Here is a 21,482-nt window from a genome sequence, read left to right on the forward strand (position 1 = left end):
AGGTATTTTATGAAATCAGAAAATTGTTGTAAATTGTCCAAGTTAATTTGACAAAATGTTTTAAAGGTTACATATCAAATCAAACAAATTGTGTGATGGGCACCTTTTCAAAAAAAAATGGGCCTCTAAAATAAACAGAACAGATGCTCAATTAAGTTCTGGGTCCATACGTGTTAAGAGAAGAGGTCCCAGTTACATTAGTGAAAGAATGTCAACAAGTGTTTGCAATTCTCTTTTTGAATTGCTGTATTTCATTTATTTAAAAAAATACTTGTTTTAACAACTGACGCACAGAATTCTTCTTAAAGAATTGTGTAAGAGTCTGCTGATTTCCACAGCCTAGCTTCCTTTTAAGAGGCCTTTTCTCAGCAACCTAAAATACATGTATGATCAAAGAATGAAGCAGGTGTTAATCATGAGCTTTGCTACACAGAAAGCAGCAGTTGACTACTCCATTGTCAACACTTTGATTAAATCAGTAGACCTATGTCGTTATATGAAATTAGGGAGCCAAATTAAGGTGTCTCTGAACAATGTGATTCAGTATGCTCCAGACGAGTCACTCACTTTAATGATACTGTTTGGAAAGTTCTAATGAACTTCGTGAAAAAAATACCAACTACATCTCTAGTTTACTTGTCCTGATGCGATACCATGTATGATTTATGAAGGATATACAGTCCTTTCAGAAAGTATTCATACCCCCTATTTTTCTCACCCAGCTACACACAATACCCCATCATGACAAAAGTGAAAACATGTTTTTAGACATTTTAGAAAATATATTGAAAATCAAATACAGAAAAAACGCATTCACATACAGTTGAAGTTGGAAGTTTACATACACCTAGGCTGGAGTCATTAACTCGTTTTTCAACCACTCCACAAATGTGTTGCTAACAAACTATAGTTTTGGCAAGTTGGTTAGGACATCTACTAGTCAGCCACCAATTGTGCAAGTTCTAACACTTAAAAAGATGAGAGTCCTGTAATTTTCATTATAGGTACACTTCAACTATGAAAGACAAAATGAGAAAATAAATCCAGAAAAATCACATTGTAGGATTTTTAATGAATTTATTTGCAAATTATGCTGGAAAATCAGTATTTGGTCACCTACAAACAAGCAAGATTTCTGGCTCTCACAGACCTGTAACTTCTTCTTTAAGAGGCTCCTCTGTCCTCCACTCGTTACCTGTATTAATGGCACCGGTTTGAACTTGTTATCAGTATAAAAGACACCTGTCCACAACCTCAAACAGTTACACTCCAAACTCTACTATGGCCAAAACCAAAGAGCTGTCAAAGGACCAGAAACAAAATTGTAGACCTGCACCAGGCTGGGAAGACTGAATCTGCAATAGGTAAGCAGCTTGGTTTGAAGAAATCAATTGTGGGAGCAATTATTAGGAAATGGAAGACATACAAGACCACTGATAATCTCCCTCGATCTGGGGCTCCACGCAAGATCTCACCCGTGGGGTCAGAATGATCACAAGAACGGTGAGCAAAAATCCCAGAACCACACAGGGGGACCTAGTGAATGACCTGCAGAGAGCTGGGACCAAAGTAACAAAGCCTACCATCAGTAACACACTACGCCGCCAGGGACTCAAATCCTGCAGTGCCAGACATGTCCCCCTGTTTAATTAAGCCAGTACATGTCCAGGCCCGTCTGAAGTTTGCTAGAGAGCATTTGGATGATCCAGAAGAAGATTGGGAGAATGTCATATGGTCAGATGAAACCAAAATATAACTTTTTGGTAAAAACTCAACTCGTCGTGTTTGGAGGACAAAGAATGCTGAGTTGCATCCAAAGAACACCATACCTACTGTGAAGCATGGGGGTGGAAACATCATGCTTTGGGGCTGTTTTTCTGAAAAGGGACCAGGACATCTGATCCGTGTAAAGGAAAGAATGAATGGGGCCATGTATCGTGAGATTTTGAGTGAAAACCTCCTTCCATCAGAAAGGGCATTGAAGATGAAACGTGGCTGGGTCTTTCAGCATGACAATGATCCCAAACACACCGCCCGTGCAACAAAGGAGTGGCTTCATAAGAAGCATTTCAAGGTCCTGGAATGGCCTAGCCAGTCTCCAGATCTCAACCCCTTTGAAAATCTTTGGAGGGAGTTGAAAGTCTGTTTCCCAGCAACAGCCCCAAAACATCACTGCTCTAGAGGAGATCTGCATGGAGGAATGGGCCAAAATACCAGCAACAGTGTGTGAAAACCTTGTGAAGACTTACAGAAAACGTTTGACCTCTGTCATTGCCAACAAAGGGTATATAACAAAGTATTGAGATAAACTTTTGTTATTGACCATCATAAGTGTACCTATGATGAAAATTACAGGCCTCATCTTTTTAAGTGGGAGAACTTGCACAATTGGTGACTGACTAAATACTTTTTTGCCCCACTGTATATGTAAACTTCTGACTTCAACTGTAAGTTTTCACACACTGAGTCAATACGTGTTAGAATCACCTTTGGCAGAGATTACAGCTGTGAGTCTTTCTGGGCATGTCTTTAAGAGCCTTGCACCCCTGGATTGTACAATATTTGCCCATTATTCTTTTTTAAGGTATTCGTGACCAACATATGTATATATCTAATGAATTTATTTCAGTTGACTTGTTTCCTTATTTGAACTGTAACTTGTTGAATTTATATTTTTGCTCAGTCTCATTTTTTTTTATTTTTATTATGCTTAAGTATACACATGTCAAATACAGTGGGATCCAGAATTATTGGATCCCTTGATAAAGATGAGCAAAAAAGACTGTATTAAACAAATTATACAAATACTGATCTATATTGTATGCTCCAAAACATACAATTTATATTATTTTATATTAATACAATTGCTCAGAGAAAGAGATTTATTGTTATCCTCTCAAGGGGAGGGTGCTGGAATATTGTAAAAAAGGATAACGAGAAATATATTTCTCCGAGCAATTCTATTAGTATAAAATAATATCATTTGTATATATTGTTTGCATACAATATAGCTCAGTATTGGTTTTATTTATTAAAAAAGTATTTTTTGCTCATCTTTATCGGGGGATTCAAAAATTCTGGACATCAATGTATATGTCTACAATCCTTCCCCCAAAGGAGCCTTCTATGTATTACATTTTGTGAAAACCCACCAAAAGCCTTGGCCTTTTGTTCTCGTTTTTGAGGAATCACCCTACTGGAATAAATCCCTGACTATCTTCCCATTATGTGAACCAAAGAGGCAGAGATTATGTCTGAGCAGCTAAGCAGAGCAGAAAGGGCTTCTGAGATGTGAAGTGAGACTCTGAATGACATGCCATTGTTAGTGACGTTATCTTGAAACCTAATTTAGCTTTCTCTCTCAAAACGCTTTGTTAATGTGCTACTTTTGCAACAAGATTTACATGTTGGGTATCATGTCACTTTCCGCTATTGTCCTTCTTGATCTGCTGCTGTGAGGTTAAGTAAGTACTGAAGGGTGGTCACTGGTCAAGGTCAGGGGATAGGTCAGAGAGATGTACACCACCCAGGGGTAGTGTCAAAGCAAATGGACAAAGTGGAGTAGTGCTGCCTGGAGAGGTGGATATGTTTCCCAACGGCCCACCTGGCGAAGGAAAGATGAGTGGTGTGAAAAATTGAAAACAATGTGTGATCTAGAACCTTAAAGGGTTCTTCAGCTGTCCCCATAGGAGAACCCTTTGAATTACCCTTGTTGATTGCAGGCAGGACCCTTTTGGTTCCAGGTAGAACCCTTTTGGGTTCCATGTAGAACCCTTTCTAGCCGAAGAACCCTTTCTAGCCGAAGAACCCTTTTTGAACCCTTTTTTTCTAAGTGTATGAGAAACGGTGACATACACTCTGAATTACATACAATTATTTATCCCATATTGGTTTTTCACAGTCAGGACAACCCAAGCTGTACTGTGCAAGTATGCTAATAGTAGGCTTACTATTGAAACAGATAAAGGAGTCAGAAATTCATGCACAGGTTTCTGCCAGGTAAGCGCAGGCTATTTTGTAGCTAGTTAACATTTTAATTGCGAAAGTTTTTTGGATTAGGCCTATCATTAGTGTCACTCCTGTTCTTTCATTGTTTGAAACCTCTACGTTTTACTTCATATTATGATGGATGTCTTACCTTGCTTCAAAGTAGCCTATAGCCCACCATAGAAACATGAGGGGGATTCAATCTTGCAACATAACAGTTAACTAGTCCAACGCTATAACCACCTGCCTCTCGTTACACTCCAGAAGGGGCCTGCCTGTTACGCGAATGCAGTAAGCCAAGGTAAGTTGCTAGCTAGCATTACACTTATCTTATACAAAACAATCAATCATAATCACTAGTTAACTACACATGGTTGATGATATTACTAGTTTAACTAGCGTGTGACTGAGCATACAAGCATACAAGTATCTGACTGAGCGGTGGTAGGCAGGAGCAGGCTCGTAAACATTCATTCAAACAGCACTTTAGTGCGTTTTGCCAGCAGCTCTTCGTTGTGCGTCAAGCACTGCGCTGTTTATGACTTCAAGCCTATCAACTCCAGAGATGAGGCTGGTGTAACGAAGTGAAATGGCTGGCTAGTTAGCGGGGTGCGTGTTAATAGCGTTTCAAACGTCACTCGTTCTGAGACTTGGAGTAGTTGTTCCCCTTGCTCTGCATGGGTAACGCTGCTTCGAGGGTGGCTGTTGTCATTGTGTTCCTGGTTCGAGCCCAGGTAGGAGCGAGGAGAGGGACGGAAGCTATACTGTTACACTGGCAATACTAAAGTGCCTATAAGAACATCCAATAGTCAAAGGTTAATGAAATACAAATGGTATAGAGGGAAATAGTCCTATAATTCCTATAATAACTACAACTAAAACTTCTTACCTGGGAATATTGAAGACTCATGTTAATAGGAACCACCAGCTTTCATATGTTCTCATTTTCTGAGCAAGGAATTTAAGTTTTCTTTAGCTTAAGTTAGCTTTCTTACATGGCACATATTGCACTTTTACTTTCTTCTCCAACAGTTTGTTTTTGCATTATTTAAACCAAATTGAACATGTTTCATTATTTATTTGAGGCTAAATTTATTTTATTGATGTATTATATTAAGTTAAAATAAGTGTTCATTCAGTTCTGTTGCAATTGTCGTTATTACAAATAAATCAAATAAATCAAAATAAATTGGCCGATCAATCGCTATCGGCTTTTTGGTCCTCCAATAATCGGGTATAGGTGCTGAAAAATCATAATCGGACGACCTCTAATTTAAAATGCGATGAAAAAAACATGGCTGTAAATCATTCATTACAACAATAAAGGATTTAAGAACAACTTTCGAACAAAAGAAAAGTTCTTTACCGGGAAAAATATAATTTGTCTTAACCAGCAACAAATTAACACAATATATATCACAAAAGGTCTAAATACATAACAGTCATGACATATTATGACTGCCATAATGTGTTATGACACTGGGTGTCAAGTAAAGTGTTACCAGTATAGTAATTTATCAGATTTACAGTCATGTTTTTCCAGCAGTGAGTGCATACATTTTCATACTGGTCACCTGTGGGACTTGAACACACAACCCTGGCATTATAAGGGCTCTGCTCTACGAACTGAGTCACACAGGACCAATTGCACAAGTTTTAAGTTATTGATCTATAAATGGTCATTTGAAGAAACAGCTGTGCAAACTAGTTTTGTAGAGATTTTGCTCCAATTATAAAGCTTGAAGGTGACTGACATTATGATGGGAAAAGGCAAGCATTTTAGATTATATGCTGTTCCGCAGGGCTGGCAGATGAATTATGCACACTGATTGTTATTCTCCAAGGTGTCCCTCTAATGTAGATATGTGAAAGTAAACAAATAGAACAGAGGACAGACATGACAGCAGTCATCCATGGCTACAGTTTTTGTTTTACTGTTTGTACTGTGCGTCTATTTGCATCAATGGTCCACAGAATTCAGGTTGGTCTCAGACTATATGTGACATAGTTACGAAAACCCGGGACACTCAAATGTGTATCATATGTTATGTTTGGTATGGTTATATAAGACAGAAGGTTACTTAAGGCAAAAAAAACAAATGATGGTGGTTGGTGGGGGTGGATGTTTACTACTTTTTAGCTACTTTACAACTACATAGCATGTTAGCTAACCCTTCCAATAACCTTAACCCAACTCCTAACCCATATCTCCTAGCCTAGCTAACATTAGCCACCTAGCTAACATTAGCCACAACGAATTGGAATTTGTAACATATCATATGAATTGTAATTCATAACTTTTGTAACGTAATGATGAACAACCACAAATGAATACACACCATACCAAATGTAACACATAATCATTTGAGTGTCCCGTATTTTTGTTTACCATGTTACGCCTACCCTAGCCCAATAATGGACTAAAGGAGCCTAACGTTACTCCTTATAGTCCAAGAACCATACATGTTCTGTTTAGAAGCGAATTGGCTCTGGCAGCCAAAACAGCCAAATACTCCATCGAAACGTGAACCGATTCTCAATTGCGGTACGGTTCTAGAAACATAAAGCCTTCTACTTTCATCCCCTCAGCAGCCTCCGCTGCTGTGCACTGTTTCAACCCGTTTGTAACACAGATGCAGCGCCAGTATTTTTCAGTGACAACACGTTTGTGGCGGCAGTCTTCCATATACACACAGGTGTTAGGAGACGTAGATAGCTAATTTGCACAGATAGTCAACTCTGTCTTCCGTCTGTTTTCCATTAACAAGCGCCGTAACATGCAAATATGGCTGTGTGGGAACCCTATAAAAAGGTGTGAAGTAATTTAACCTTTTTTCATTTTTTATTATTTCTTGCTGATATGGAAGATAAACTCCTTACGTTTCTAAAACCATACCGACAGTGTCAGGGCTCTTAAAACTCCCCCGACCAGAAGACACTATCGTCAATAGTCACTAAAGGTTATTAGCATCTACGAATCGGCAACATCTACCCCAGTTTGCAGAATCACACCATACCTTGTTTAGAAGCACAGTAAGAGCCAATTTATGCTTGATTCGAAATGTGGTCGGAGGCACCATATGGATATTTGAAGCAAGGCACGGCCAAATTGAGCTCTGTAACACATGGCTGTGAGCCTCTCAAATTTTAAAACAAAGTGAAATGATTGGTTGACAGTAGGTGAGGGCGGGAGGTCCTGTATGAACACAAACTAATTTCCATGACAACTTCCTTGTTGTCCTGGCACCACACTGCCAGGTAACTGACCTCCCCCATATAAGCTGTCTCATCGTTGTCAGTGATCAGGCCTACCACTGTTGTGTTGTCAGCAAACTTAATGATGGTATTGGAGTCGTGCTTGGTCACGCAGTCGTGGGTGAACAGGGAGTACAGGAGGGGACTAAGTACGCACCCCTGAGGGGACCCCGTGTTGAGCATCAACGTGGCAAATGTGTTGTTGCCTACCCTTACCACCTGGGGGCGGCCAGTCAGGAAGTTCCAGATCCAGTTGCAGAGGGAGGTGTTTAGTCCCAGGGTCCTTAGCTTAGTGATGAGTTTTGTGGGCCCTATGGTGTTGAACGCTGAGCTGTAGTCAATGAACAGCAATCTCACATAGGTGTTCCTTTTGTCCAGGTTGGGAAAAGGCAGTGTGGAGTGCAGTAGAGATTGCGTAGACAAAAAGCACATGAAAGACTCTCAGACCATGAGAAACAAGAGTCTCTGGTCTGATGACACCAAGATTGAACTCTTTGGCCTGAATGCCAATTGTCACCTGGCACCATCCCTATTGTGAAGCATGGTGGTGGCAGCATCATGCTGTGGGGATGTTTTTCAGCAGCAGGGACTGCGAGACTAGTCAAGATCGAGGGAAAGATGAACGGAGCGAAGTACAGAGAGATACTTGGTGAAAACCTGCTCCAGAACGCTCAGGACCTCAGACTGGGGCGAAGGTTCTCCTTCCAACAGGACAACGACCCTAAGCACACAGCTAAAACAACACAGGTGGCTTTAGGACAAGTCTCTGAAGGTCCTTGAAGATCCAGAGCATGGACTTGAACCCGATCTAACATCGCTGGAGAGAGCTGAAAATAGCTGTGCAGCGACGCTCCCTATCCAACCTGACAGAGCTTGAGAGGATATGCAGAGGTGTGCCAATCGCTGCCAAAGGTGCTTCCACAATGTCCAGAGTAAATGGTCTGAATACTTATGTAAATGTGATATTTATGTTTATTATTTTTATACATTTGCATACATAAAAAAGGCAAAAAAGGGGGGGAAAGTATTTAATACATTTTAGAATAAGGCTGTAACGTAACAAAATGTGGAAAAGGTCAAGAGGTCTGAATACTTTCCGAAAGCACTATATCAAGAGAACATCCCTGGTCATCCCTACTGCCTCTGGCGGACTCACTAAACACAAGCTTCTTTTTAAATTATGTCTGAGAGTTGGAGTATGCCCCTGGCTATCCGTAAATATTAATATATATATATATTGTGCCACCTGTTTAGCTAAATTTAAGTAATTGGAAACAATGTATACTTCTACTTTTAATACTTAAGTATATTCAAAACTAAATACTTTTAGACTTTTACTCAAGTAGTATTTTACTGGGTTACTTTTACTTGAGTCGTTTTCTATTAATTAAGGTATCTTTACTTTTACTCAAGTATGAGAATTGGGTACTTTTTCCACCACTGGCAAAAGAGGAACGAACAGATAAATAAGCCTACTGTTTAAAAAGGTTGTGAGATATCCCTCTTAGCATCCAATGCATAAATTAACATTCTGACCAATGAAGCTTTCTCTGCTATCAAGGTTTTAGAATAGAACGCAGTGACTCACAAAGGAAAATTGAATGCAATTTGGGAAAACTTAACATGAAGAGCAGAAAGCGCAACATATCCACCCAACAGAAAATACATTTACATATTGGGTGAATTTACAATTTACATATTGGGTGAGTTGGATTGTTTGAAACCATGGCGATTGCCAACGAATGTCACGCATGCGAGCCCAGTGCCGTTATACCAACTTTATATGGCGGGGAGAGACTTGATTAAGCTACATCAATGTTGCATATGCACCACTCATAAAACATTGCAAATTGTGTTCAATGGATGATGCTGAGTGGAGTCAATTCTAGAAGGCAAAACTGCTTTTCTAACTAATGGGAGCTAAACTTGAGAGGTGGCAGACATACATTGTATTAGTAACGTATGGGATGCGTGTCGTGGTAAAAAAAAAAAGAAGCAACGATGTAACTAGAGCTAGTCATAAATTGTTACAAATTAGGACCGCAAAAACAGAGAAACCTTTGCGCAGTAAAGTGGCTGCTCTAGGAGTAACGCCGCGTTCATGTGATAGTCGGAGCTAGATAACTCGGACATATATGACTTGATAACTGGATGGACGCTGCACGTGAAAAACTACAAACAGTTAGCAAGTCTCATATAACCGAGTTTTCTAGTTCCGACTACCTATGAACGCAGCATTACCCCTCACCAAACACAGCTCCTAAAAATGTCCCAGCATTAAAAACGACAACAATTCCCATTGATAGAGCATTACAACTATATGGTCCACAATCTGAATGTATCTAAAGTTATTCATAAAATGTGGTAATAACCTGAATCCAATTGTACATTCAAGACAGTCGGAAAGTCGGTGCACTAGAAATAGGTCCGAGTTTCAAACATGGAATTTCGAGTTGGATGACCATTCAATACGATTTTTTCCCAATCGGTATCGTTTTTTCCAGAGTTCTCTGTTGTCTTGAGCACATTGAAGTCAGAGATTTCCAGTTCCGTGTTGTTTTGAACGCGGCATAAACTACGGTAACGCACCTAGATGATGCAAACAGTTTTGTCGACGTGAGCACTTCTGTTTGGGTGGGAGAATACGTTTAACATTTGAAAACAATGGAATAAGAACTTTAAAATCCTAGCTCACCTTGTAAAAGTCCTGTGAATAAGTCCATTGAAATAAATGCATCAAATGGGCGTAGTTTTGCGTGCTCCGACTATCCAGTTGTAGCCTATTGTGAGTCCACAGTCTTTGGCGAATGACTTCGCGATGGGAAGAGAGAGCGAGAGCAGGACCCAGGTGACGTCATGGCGAGAGGGAGGGGCGAGGATCTGAGGAGTTTCATATGGAAACGATGTCATTAGGAGTCAGATAACTTTTCACTGTCTTGGCTTTAGTGTACAGAAGAAATATGATAATAGGCTGGCCTACTATTCTCATTCTCACCATACTACAATCTTGCTTGAAAATACCACATAACAGATACGTAAGGTCAATACGCAGAGTTCTCAAACTGATGTGAAAAGCAAATGTGTGAAATCAAATCAAATGTTATTTGTTACATACGTCGAATAGAACAGTTATAGACCTTACCGTGAAATGCTTATTTACAATGAAACATATTTACTAAATAAACTAAAGTAAAAAATAGAAGAGCAAGAATAAAATAACAATAACGAAGCTAAATACATGGTGGAGTACAGGTTAGCCAATGTAATATCTACAGTACCAGTCAAAAGTTTGGAAACACCTACAATACTGATTCAAGGGTTTTTTCTTTATTTTTTTTACTATTTTCTACATTGTAGAATAATAGTTAAGACATCAAACTATTGAAAAATACATATGGAATCACTTAGCAACCAAAGAAGTGTGAAAAAAATCTAAATAGATTTTAGATTCGTCAAATTAGACACCTTTACCTTGATGACAACTTTGCACAATCGTGGCATTCTCTTAACCAGCTTCACCTAGAATGCTTTTCCAACAGTCTTGAAGGAGTTCCCACATATGCTGAGCACTTGTTGGATGCTTGTCCTTCACTCTGCTGTCAAACTCATCCCAAACCACTCTCTTTCTTGGTCAAACAGCACTTACTCAGCCTGGAGGTGTGTTGGGTCATTGTCCTGTTGAAAAACAAATGATAGTCCTGTAGCTCCAACTCCAAAAAATTCTGGGACACTGTGAAGTCCATGGAGAACAAGAGCACCTCCTCCCAGCTGCCCACTGCACTGAGGCTAGGTAACACGGTCACCACAGATAAATCCATGATTATCGAAAACTTCAATAAGCATTTCTCAACGGCTGGCCATGCCTTCCATGCTCCCCCCGCAGCTCCTCGCCCAAGCCTCTCCAGGTTCTCCTTTACCCAAATCCAGATAGCAGGTGTTCTGAAAGAGCTGCAAAACCTGGACCCGTACAAATCAGCTGGGCTTGACAATCTGGACCCTCTATTTCTGAAACTATCCGCCGCCATTGTCGCAACCCCTATTACCAGCCTGTTCAACCTCTCTCTCATATCGTCTGAGATCCCCAAGGATTGGAAAGCTGCTGCAGTCATCCCCCTCTTCAAAGGGGGAGACACCCTGGACCCAAACTGTTACAGACCTATATCCATCCTGCCCTGCCTATCTAAGGTCTTCGAAAACCAAGTCAACAAACAGGTCACTGACCATCTCGAATCCCACCGTACCTTCTCCGCTGTGCAATCTGGTTTCCGAGCCGGTCACGGGTGCACCTCAGCCACACTCAAGGTACTAAACGATATCATAACCGCCATCGATAAAAGACAGTACTGTGCAGCCGTCTTCATCGACCTTGCGAAGGCCTTCGACTCTGTCAATCACCATTTTCTTATCGGCAGACTCAGTAGCCACGGTTTTTCGGATGACTGCCTTGCCTGGTTCACCAATTACTTTGCAGACAGAGTTCAGTGTATCAAATCGGAGGGCATGCTGTCCGGTCCTCTGGCAGTCTCTATGGGGGTGCCACAGGGTTCAATTCTCGGGCCGACTCTTTTCTCTGTATATATCAATGATGTTGCTCTTGCTGCTGGCGATTCCCTGATCCACCTCTACGCAGACGACACCATTCTATATACTTTCGGCCCGTCATTGGACACTGTGCTATCTAACCTCCAAACGAGCTTCAATGCCATACAACACTCCTTCCGTGGCCTCCAACTGCTCTTAAACGCTAGTAAAACCAAATGCATGCTTTTCAACCGATCGCTGCCTGCACCCGCATGCCCGACTAGCATCACCACCCTGGATGGTTCCGACCTTGAATATGTGGACATCTATAAGTACCTAGGTGTCTGGCTAGACTGCCAACTCTCCTTCCAGACTCATATCAAACATCTCCAATCGAAAATCAAATCAAGAGTCGGCTTTCTATTCCGCAACAAAACCTCCTTCACTCACGCCGCCAAGCTTACCCTAGTAAAACTGACTATCCTACCGATCCTCGACTTTGGCGATGTCATCTACAAAATGGCTTCCAACACTCTACTCAGCAAACTGGATGCAGTCTATCACAGTGCCATCCGTTTTGTCACTAAAGCACCTTATACCACCCACCACTGCGACTTGTACGCTCTAGTCGGCTGGCCCTCGCTACATATTCGTCGCCAGACCCACTGGCTCCAGTTCATCTACAAGTCCATGCTAGGTAAAGCTCCGCCTTATCTCAGTTCACTGGTCACGATGGCAACACCCATCAGTAGCACGCGCTCCAGCAGGTGTATCTCACTGATCATCCCTAAAGCCAACACCTCATTTGGCCGCCTTTCGTTCCAGTACTCTGCTGCCTGTGACTGGAACGAACTGCAAAAATCGCTGAAGTTGGATACTTTTATCTCCCTCACCAACTTCAAACATCAGCTATCTGAGCAGCTAACCGATCGCTGCAGCTGTACATAGTCTATTGGTAAATAGCCCACCCATTTTCACATACCTCATTCCCATACTGTTTTTATACTGTTTTTATTTATTTACTTTTCTGCTCTTTTGCACACCAATATCTCTACCTGTACATGACCATCTGATAGTTTATCACTCCAGTGCTAATCTGCAAAATTGTAATTATTCGCCTACCTCATGCCTTTTGCACACATTGTATATAGACTCCCCCTTTTTTCTACTGTGTTATTGACTTGTTAATTGTTTACTCCATGTGTAACTCTGTGTTGTCTGTTCACACTGCTATGCTTTATCTTGGCCAGGTCGCAGTTGCAAATGAGAACTTGTTCTCAACTAGCCTACCTGGTTAAATAAAGGTGAAATAAAAATAACATTAAAAAAAGAGCAAACCAGATGGGATAGCGTATTGCTGCAGAATGCCTTGAATTCTAAATAAATCATAGACAGTGTCACCAGCAAACCAGCCCCACACCATCACATCTCCTCCTCCATGCTTCACGGTGTGAATCACACATGCAGAGATAATCTGTTGACCTACTCTGAGTCTCAAAAAGGACAGATTTCCACTGGTCTAATGTCCATTGCTCCTGTGTCTTTGCTCAAGCATGTCTCTTCTTATTATTGGTGTTGTTTAGTAGTGGTTTCTTTGCAGAAATCCAACCATGAAGGCCTGATTCACCCAGTATTCTCTGAACAAATCAAATCAAATACAATTTTATTTGTCACATGCGCCAAATACAACAGGTACAACATTTCACCTTACAGTGAAATGCTTACTTACAAGCCCTTAACCAACAATGCAGTTAAGAAAAATAACTAAAAAAATAAATACAAATAAAAGTAACAAATAGTTAAAGAGCACCAGTAAAATAACAATAGCGAGGCTATATACTGGGGGTACCGGAGCATCGGCTCTCAGACCAACATGCTCCTAGACAGCTTCTACCCTCAAGCCATAAGACTGCAAATAGCCAGACTGCTAAATAGTCTATTAATGGTACTTTATCTGTCTGCACTGACTCGATCTTGCACTGACTCTACGCACAGTCAGTAGACAATGTATACACACCATATACACAATCATTCACATACACTACATTGACACTCCCACACACATTCACACGCATACAACACACACGCATACCGACACAACACAAACACACATTCATACACATTACACACGCACACTCACACACTTTTACACTCATCATTTTCTGCTGCTACTCTGTTCTTTAATTTACTCTTATTATCTTTCCTGATGCGCAGCCACTTTACCCTGCCTTCATGTACATACAGTATCTACTTCAAATATTATGTAGCTCTGCACCAGTGGTGTAAAGTACTTAAGTAAAAAATACTTTCAAGTACCGTAGTTTTGGGGGGATATCTGTACTTTACTTTACTATTTCTAATTTCGACAACTTTTACTTTTACTCCACTACATTCCTAAATAAAATAATGTACTTTTTACTCCATACATTTTCCCTGACACCCAAACGTACTCGTTATATTTTGAATGCTTCACAGGACAGGAAAATGGTCCAACTCACACACTTATCAAGAGAACATCCCTGCTCATCCCGACTACCTCTGATTTGGTGGACTCACTAAATACAGTTCCTTTCTAAATTATGTCTGATTGTTGGAGTGTGCCCCTGACGATCCGTAAATTTTAAAAACAAGAAAATTGTGCCATCTGGTTTGCCATATTTAAGGAATGTTTTATGCTTTATACTTTCACTTTTGATACTTATACACTTGATACTTTCACTTTTGATACTTAGTATATTTTTGAAATTACATTTACTTTTGATGCTTAAGTATATTTAAAATCAAATACTTTTAGACTTTTACTCAAGTAGAATTTTACTGGGTGACTTTCACTTTTACTTGAGTAATGAGTAAGTGTCATAAGGTGGGTGTAGCTGGTGCATGAAGTCAGGCACAGGAGAGCAGAATGAGTGAGCAACGTAATTTACTCAAAATAAAGGCACAAGGTAACAATATACTTGACCAACAATAAACGGTAATCAATTACGCACAGGTGAAAACAGCACCCGTCGAAAACCAGCCATAACGTACCAAATGAACATTAGAAACAATCATGCACAAAAACATGGGGAAACAGAGGGTTAAATACATGAACATGTAATTGAGGAATGAAACCAGGTGTGTAGAAAACAAAGACAAAACAAATGGAAAATGAAAGGTGGATCAGCGATGGCTAGAAGACCGGTGACGTCGACCACCAAACGCCGCCCGAACAAGGAGAGTGAACTCCGGTGGAAGTCGTGACAGTAAGTTATCTTTCCTTTTACTCAAGTATGACAATTGGGTACTTTTTACACAACTGCTCTGCACATTGATGTGGTACTTGTCCTCCGTATACATAGCTCCATTCTTGTTTATTTTATTCATGTGTTACTATTTAATTTTTATGATTCATTTAAAACTCTGCATCGCTGGGAAGGGCTCGTAAGCAATCATTTCACAGTAAAGTCTACACCAGTTGTATTTGGCGCATGTGACAAATACAATTTGATTTCACTTGTGTATATATGAAAAAGTACAATAAGAGCGTCTACTAAATGACAAAAATGTCAATGTAAACTTATGTGACTTTACAACATAATTGAAAGTAATTTCATCAGATAACACACACACACTAAAATGTATATATTTGTTCGCAATGTAGGCAATGTAGGCTGTGCTTGTGCTTAATGTATTGCTCAGGGGAGGACTGCCCCCTAATGTATTGCTCAGGGGAGGACTGTCCCCTCTCATTGAAGCCACGGAAGTTCAAGGCCGACCACGGAAGTTCAAGGCCGACTGCAGTACTGCAGGCATTGTTAGGAGAAAACAGCTTCCCCATTACAGTGAATGGAAAAATGGCAATTTTCGTGGTCACCTTTTTTTCTAAAGACACTCATGGTACCAATATTTACAACAATGACATATTGACATGGTAAAATAAGTAAAAGTGCATAAAAAATATATAAGGATATTTCCTTCTCAAACCCTCATAATAAGCATGAATGGTATCCACCAAGTTTAAGGTTTATTTTAAGGATAATGTTTTACAACTATGCCATCCTATTTTTATTTTAAATAGTGCCCAGAAGCCTGTTTTAGCATCGGTAGGGCCATTGAGGACTTTCACCATTTTGAAGTAGTTAACTGGGTGGGATTTCCTATCGGTTAAGGAAGGATCACATAATTCTATCCAGGGTCAAAGTTAGAGAGGCAGCGAGGAGTGTGAATGTGGAAGAAAGTGCGCTTGTATGAAATGAGAAGCTCCTCCTCCACTCGTGCGTCATCAGGAAAATTACATTTACAGGAGTGGATCACAAAATAAATGTGTAAAGTGATAAAAACACATTAAGTTAGTTGTGCACAACATTTTATAGATAAACGAAGTAGCATATTGTTTATAAGTGTGTGCATGGTTTTCTCCTCCGACAATACAGCTGACTCAAAGGAGGTGTGGCAGATATCAAAGCGACCGAGGTTGGATACAATTGTGCTTCTTTGCCAAAAGGAGGTGATCAAGGAGGGGAGGACCGTCTTTCGTTTGCCTATTAACAAATTGACACACTCCTCGACCACTTATCGGTTTCCAGGTCACGGAGGAGAGAGGACGGAGGATGGACTTTTACCCAAGCGAGAAATCAGCCAAAGGGTTATACTTGTGAGCAAATGTTCCACAACTGCAGTTGGATAGTAAATTGCCAACCTTGGCTTTATTCCTGTTCAAACAACACACTCCAGGTGGCAGTAAGCACCCTTTCAGTTTGTTGACAAACCCATATATGTTGTAGAAGAATAAAATTGACTACTTCAAAATTGAGATGGCCTCAATAGTTCTGCTCGCGCGCTCATAGACACCATAATGATACAGATACAATGTTGCGATCTATACACATCCCTATGGATAAGGCCACACAGAGGTCCAGAGATAACTACAGACACCTGTGTCATGTGATATAATTCCCCTGTTTGCTGGTAAACCTCGAACGTAGGCCTACCCTCCCTTTGCAACCCTAACCTGTGTGTAACGGAATAAGGACATATAACAGAAAAATACTGTCAGCTGCAACTGTGTTAAAACAGGGGACTGTATATTTGCATTTCTAAAATTATTTTGATGTGATATGAAAGTAGATGGGTTTATGTTACTAGAACCGTATTGCAATTGAGAATCGATTCACGTTTACATGGAGTATTTGGTTGTTTTGGCTGCCAGTGCCAGTTTACCTCTAGTCTTTGGACATTAACGGAGAAGTTATTTTGTCAGTAAATCCTTCCCTAGAGTCTTATGAACTTGTGGATACCATTTTTATGTCTCTGCATCCAGTATGATGGAAGTTAGAGGTAGTTTCGCGAGCCGATGTAACTAGCGTTAGCGCTAGCATAGCACAAATACTGTAAGTCTTCGGGTGGCTGTACCAAAAGACTTACAGTCTTTGCAGATTTCCATCAAACTGGACGCAGAGACATGAACATAGTATACAAGAGTTCATCTGACTCCCTTTAGCAGTATATCTTGGGCTAGGCAGGCACAGGAGGAAAGAGGATTTCCAGACTAACGACTGCATTCATGTGTTTAAGACAAAATAAAAACGTATTTACAAGAAAATAAACTTCTGTGTGCTTGTAGCAAAATATATTGGCCCAGCCCAAACTTCAAATTACGCACCATACACATCTGTTCCCCTCCTTCACTGTCGAACTCAACTAAAATACCCTCCTTACCACCAGGAATCCTGGGCTATTGGAATATGCTACTGCATCTACGTGTATAATACTTGATGTGGATAGAGTTCAATGTAGTCATGGCTCTATGTAGCACTGTGAGTTTCCCAGAGACTGTTCTCTGGGAAACTCCTGGTGGCATGTCTTGTGGGGTATATATGGGGGTCTGAGCTGTGTTAGCTGTTTGAACAGGCAGTTTGGTGCTTTCAACATGTCAATACCTCTCACAAACACAAGTTGTGGTGCAGTAAATCTCTCCTCTACTTTGAGCCAGGATAGATTGACATGCATGTTTTTGATATTCGCCCTCTGTGTACGGGCCAGCCGTGCACAGAACTGTCAAGACAGCAAGGTTGGTAGACGGAATGGAGAAGCTATCTAGATATAACGAGAGGACTAGAAGGATGACGGTTTGGATGAATATGGAAGGTGGATGGACAAACTTGAATTTGAGAAGTGTTGAGCAAATATAGTGAAAAGGAGCAAATATAGTGAAAAGGAGTGGAAGGCGGTAATAAAGGAAAATGGAACAAAAGGAGTAAAGTTGTTAATGGAATCTGAGGATATACGGTGTTGCAATTGTGCTGGAAATCACATTCCCAATTCCCCTGAGAGCCCATTTAGGGTAATGAAGTTTGAAGTGGTAAGGGTCAGGGTCAGGGACATACAGCAGGTCTCCTACACGGAGGCACAAGAAGTAGCTGAAGGAGCGAGTGGAGCTGAAGATATTGCAGTGGATTCCCCACAGCCTGTGGAGGTTCAGAGTGTCATTAAACAGTTGAAGGAAATTGATATGCACAGGAAAGTACAATTGCGTGTTTACTTTGCCAAGCTCGTACATGTGTGGTTCTGTGCATGCATCAGGTGATAGAAATCCGAATGCACTACCAGTGCTTTGAAAAGTTAATTTAATTATACTTTCCTGTGTATACAGTGCCTTGCGAAAGTATTCGGCCCCCTTGAACTTTGCGACCTTTTGCCACATTTCAGGCTTCAAACATAAAGATATAAAACTGTATTTTTTTGTGAAGAATCAACAACAAGTGGGACACAATCATGAAGTGGAACAACATTTATTGGATATTTCAAACTTTTTTAACAAATCAAAAACTGAAAAATTGGGCGTGATTAGCTCTAGGGCTGCTACACGTCTCCTACTCCTTGTGCCAATATTTCTGCCAGTTACTTTAAACATAATCAGCAAGAGTATTACGTTTCCTATGTACAATGTGCTCAATCTTCCATCTCCCCTCATTGTTACCTTGGTGCATTCTGTTTGCCCGGCTCCCCAAATGCTACTCCATGCCCACAGATGTTAGTTTCTTGTCCTCATTGAGTCTGGACAGAAAGGAAGAGGCGAAGCGAGAGGTTTTACTCTGCCCAAAATCTGTCTACCACAAATAAGCCCACAAAGTGAGGAATTTGTGTATGGAGGTCGATGAGAGTGTCAAATTTGGTCAACAAAAAATGTCATTTCTAATTTGCTACGTGGGGCTTATTTAATCAAATAGAAGTTTCGTAATGATTCAAAATCAAACCAAATCAAATGTTATTCGTCACATGGGCCGAATACAACAGGTGTAGTAGACCTTACAGTGAAATGCTTACTTACAAGCCCTTAACCAACAGTACAGATACGAATAAGAGATACAAGTAACAAGTAATTAAAGAACAGCAGTAAAATATTATAAATAAAATAACAATGCCTGTACAGAGTCAATGTGCAGGGGCATCGGTTAGTTGAGGTAGTATGTACATGTAGGTGGAGTTAATTAAAGTGGCATAGATGACAACAGAGAGTGGCAGTGGTGTGGAGAGGAGGGGGGCAATGTGAATAGTCTGGGTAGCCATTTGACTAGATGTTCAGGATTCTAATGGCTTTGGGGTAGAAGCTGTTTAGAAGCCTCTTGGACCTAGACTTTGCGCTCCGGTACAGCTTGCCGTGTGGTAGCAAAGAGAACACTCTATGACTATAGGGTGGCTGGAGTCTTTGACAATTTTTAGGGCTTTCCTCTGACACCGCCTTGTATAGAGGTCTTGGATGGCAGGAAGCTTAGCCCCAGTGATGGTCGGGCAGTTGCCATTCTAGGCAGTGATGCAACCAGTCAGGAGACTCTCAATGGTGCAGCTGTAGAACTCTTTCAGGATCTGAGGACCAATGCCAAATCTTTTCAGTCTCTTGAGGGGGAATCGATTTTGTCGTGCCCGCTTCACGACTGTCATGGTGTGCTCGGACCATGTTAGTTTGTTGGTGATGTGGACACCAAGGAACTTGAAGCTCTCAACCTGCTCCACTGCAGCCCTGTCGATGTGAATGGGGGCGTGCTCTGTCCTCTATTTCCTGTAGTCCACAATCACCTCCTTTGTCTTGATCACGTTGAGGGAGAGGTTGTTGTCTTGGCAACACAAGGCCAGGTCTCTGACCTCCTCCCTATAGGCTGTCTCGTTGTTGTCGGTGACCAGTCCTACCACTGGTTGTGTCATGGGAAAATTTAACGATGGTGTTAAATTTGCAGATGACACAACAGGTTACAGGTTAGGTTGTTACGAATGCACTGATGTAAATGGCATTCCGGCAACTTCAAAAAACCAAACTTGAGATCATAAAAATAGATAGAGGATTCATGGACGTTACCCATTTTAGCATGGACATTGCCAGTGAGGGCTTCCTAAGTCATGCATAGATGCTAACTCCCTTTAGTGCCTATTGACAATGTATCTTCTGGCCTGGGGGAATTTTGTTAAGAGCCCTGACGTTCATTCTGAACGTTGAAATACATCGCTTGCGGTATAGTTTTGAAAACATAAGGATCATATCTTTCATGACAGTGAGATGTAATTTTCAGAAAACTAAAGGTTAAATTACTACTCACCTTTATATGGTTAAGGTTAGAGTTCCCACACGGCCATATCTCCATTTTACAGTGCTTGTTTACGTAAGACAGAGGTCGCCACCTGTGCTAATTAGCTATCTTGTTGGCTCTAACACCTGTGTGTAAGTGTAACTGGCGAGGAATTGTAGTTCGTCAACTGGAGGCACACACAGCACATGGATCTGTGCAAAACTCCTACAGTAAGTGTACATTTTGGATTTGAAAGATTCTTTCTCGATATGAAATATAAGGGGCATATCAGCATATGCAAGTAATGATTATTGACGATTCTTCGTGTTAAAACAGCGGCGGAATGAATAGTTCACACACTGCTAACTGTGAGCAAAGCTAACTGTTGAAAACCCTACAGAGAAGGGTTTTCGGGAGCTATGGGGCTTCCACAAATTTAAAGTAGTCAACTGGGAGGGGATTCCTATGAGTTGGGAGCAATCAGTCAATGAAGAAGATGAAAATGTGGTACTTTAAAATGGAAATAGCCTCAATGGCGCTGCACATGCTGTCACAGATGTTATAATGGCACAGATACAAAGATGAGTTCAATGTCTATCTCTATGGCCCTTTCACTTGCGTATCTGCCCTCTCATTGGCTAGAATGGTCCCACCTGATCTCGCCTCCTCCCGCTTTCCTTCCACATGGAATAGTATCAAACACCGGGAAACCAAGTGTTTTATCTATTTTTTACCATTCGATAAACCCCGCTCCAATCATTGCCACGAGCCCGTTCTCCCCCAATTAAGGTGCCACTAACCTCCTGTGTTTGATACTCTGATTGGTTTGAGATGATTCGATCGCAGATGACTTGGTTTGGTTCAACACCCCTCATTTTGACATCACCCTAAACTACTTCATAGACGGAAGTCTGAAGTGTGTAGCGAACATTAGGTCAGAGGAAGAATTCAGTTTGAGTTGTTAGGCAAGCATTCTTTACTAGGTCTGTTTTTGCCGCCATAAGGTGTCAATTCTAATTACAGTAATAAAGGTATTGCTAATTGGATACACTCACATGGGTCTTTGCACAATGCTCCTGAACTATCATTCATAATTAAAGGTTTCATAATGGTGAAAAGGGTTTTCTATAAAATACTGTAAATATTCTGAATGATTTTCTATCATTATTTGATTTC

General features: G+C 40.8%; 2 protein-coding genes across 2 annotated transcripts in view; one reads left to right on the plus strand and one right to left on the minus strand.

The window, feature by feature from the left end:
* LOC118367002 (SH3 domain-binding protein 4-like) overlaps positions 1-10,097 on the minus strand; it is a 66,174-nt gene extending 56,077 nt beyond the window's left edge. The window contains exon 1 of the mRNA XM_035749917.2: positions 9,938-10,097. The gene's annotated coding sequence lies outside the window, so the exon portion shown is untranslated. The remainder of the gene's footprint in view (positions 1-9,937) is intronic.
* LOC127915103 (uncharacterized) overlaps positions 1-21,482 on the plus strand; it is a 407,393-nt gene that overhangs the window by 8,071 nt on the left and 377,840 nt on the right. The gene's annotated exons all lie outside the window — the stretch shown is intronic.

Source organism: Oncorhynchus keta, chromosome 34 (genome assembly GCF_023373465.1).
Source record: "Oncorhynchus keta strain PuntledgeMale-10-30-2019 chromosome 34, Oket_V2, whole genome shotgun sequence".
Lineage (NCBI taxonomy): Eukaryota > Metazoa > Chordata > Actinopteri > Salmoniformes > Salmonidae > Oncorhynchus > Oncorhynchus keta.